The following is a 2,500-nucleotide window of genomic DNA, read 5'->3' on the forward strand; positions in this document are numbered from 1 at the left end:
CAGTCTAGTACTTTGTGTAAGCTGCCTGATTTGCCGAGTACATCTGAAGTGCGACAAGATAAATTTTCGGTCATGACAGATGAAATACATTGTACACAACTGTGCAGAATGCAAAGGAGCCTCAAAGGGGGATATGTAACGCTATTTTAACGTCTTTTCTAAACCAAAAATATGTCTTGCTGTCAACTGAATTTTAAAAATTTGGAGTATTCATGTACTCTATCTGAATAAAAAAGCCAAAAATTAATGATATTCAAACGCACTAATTAGTTTTCCAGAATGCAGGAAATGCATTCTAAGAGGCCCAAATTTCACAATTTTCCCAGCCGATGATGCACTCAGAACACCCTACAAGCTCATGCCTTCGGCCCTCGGAAAGCACACCTTTGGTGCGCGTTATCTTTTCTCCGCCTGCTCCTAAGGTTTTGCCACTTACTAGAATTCTTATTGAAAACTGAGCACCAAAAGATTTACTTGTGAAAATGATTGTAACTTACTTCTGCACTAATACGTCCAGAAATGCACATCGTTAGATGCATACAAAAGGTCAACATCAAACATGAAGTGAACCTTCAGTGTAAACAAATCATTGCTACCTATTTTCTAGCTAAATGTAAGGCTAGGGTCAGCATTATTATTTGGCAAGGGTAAATGCAGCTGTTTCTTAGGTCAAAAATGGGCAAAAATCTAAATGTGACCTCTCACAGGAAAACAGACACTAACCCTTTCCCGTTGAACAGGTAAATTCCAACACCTTCCCAACACTTTTCCAACGCTTTACCAACGGGTCACCAACAGCTTTTCCAACACGTTCCACGCTCAGACCAACGCTTCCTTCAACACAATCCAACATCGTCAAAAAATTCATAACATGTTGTCAATTTTTTCCAACGCGGTATACAAAGCCTATTGAACCAACGGATTTCTTGACCCTTTCAACTCCTGAGGAGAATGCATCATTCAAGATTAACACGACAAAAATTAATATCAAACAAAGGATGAGTTTACCCTGCGATCTTGACAATGTTGCGTACCAAGGTTCGAATCGGCGTTCACTTTATTTTGTTATTATAATTGTTTCATGAAAAATAGGATTTCTTTCCTTTAGTTGCCAATTAAAATGTCTGTGTGAACATTAGAATGTTTAGAATACGACTCCATCATAAAATCTTCACTCACATTCACAATAATTACATGTATAAATTATCAATCCTCAAACATCTTTTGTTAGTGAGACGCGCCACGCTGAAAGGTACTCAGACTACAAATACTAATGAATTATGTCACTGACAGTGTTCTCTTAGAAGGAACAAATTGATCCAAGCCTTGTCCGTTGAAAGGAATATTGCGAGCGAAATAATTTACAAATGGTATGCCCTTCGTGAATACCCTACTGGGAGGTGCGGTGGTCTCATGGTTGATGCGCTCGACTCCGGATCAAGTGGTCCGGGTCTGGGTCCTGGCCTGGGACATTGTGTTGTGTTCTTGGGCAAGACACTTTACTCTCACGGTGCCTCTCTCTACCCAGGTATATAAATGGGTACCGGCAAATTTAATGCTGGGGGTAACCCTGCGATGGACTGGCATCCCATCCAGGGGGGAGGAGAAATACTCCTTGTCGCTTCATGCTACAGAAACCGGAGATAAACGCCGGTTTGGTGGGCCTTCTAGGCTCGTAGCAGACTTTACCTATGACCTTTGCGCACGCAGAAAAATGTTACAAAACAAATTCATTGCTTGGTCTTTTTCGGTGTCCCATTAAGATATATTTACTTTCAAAAGCGCTGAATAAGATATCAAAATTTTCCTTTTAATAATAATAATAATAATAATAATAATAATAATATATTTAGCTTTACAAAATTCTCAAAGCTTTACAATCCAATGTCTCAAATTACAATCCTACATTCATATGTGTAACAGCAGCAACAAGAGTCAATGCTCAACTTACATCACTTACTCTTCTGTTTTGATAACTATTTAAACTTTCAAAACAAATAAATACAAAAATGTAGTGGGGATCAGGCAGATTTCTATGCAGCGGTTTACGAGGTAAACAACGCTTTTTTAGTCTACCTTTTGAGCTTTTGTTCCGCAGTCTTGAAGCACATGCAAATTTCTGAATATAGTAAATTATACGGTTACTGCAAGTTTGACTTAGAGTGAACAGATGATATTGGTGACTTTGTTTCAGAAAGTGACTTCGACAGTATTAAATTGTAGCTACAATTGTAAACACAAACAATTAGTTACTTGTTTAATGTTTACCTACAACGATCGAAGATATGAATGATTGTTTACTCTCAAACCTAGAACTACTTGCAAGAACTTTCCCAATGGGTTTTTCCAAAAAAAAAATTTCTTCAATGGCTCGGCACAGAATTGCTTTTCTGAAACCTCCAACTGGTTTTCCAACACTTCCAACGCCAATGCTTCTAACCGTTCAACGGAAAAGCGTTGGTGTACGTTTTCCATGAGAGTTCACAAATGAGTACTTTAG

General features: G+C 38.4%; 1 protein-coding gene across 1 annotated transcript in view; it reads right to left on the minus strand.

Moving 5' to 3' along the window:
- LOC138045277 (uncharacterized) overlaps positions 1-2,500 on the minus strand; it is a 97,305-nt gene that overhangs the window by 37,560 nt on the left and 57,245 nt on the right. The gene's annotated exons all lie outside the window — the stretch shown is intronic.

Source organism: Montipora capricornis, chromosome 4, assembly GCF_036669925.1.
Source record: "Montipora capricornis isolate CH-2021 chromosome 4, ASM3666992v2, whole genome shotgun sequence".
Taxonomy (NCBI): Eukaryota; Metazoa; Cnidaria; class Anthozoa; order Scleractinia; family Acroporidae; genus Montipora; species Montipora capricornis.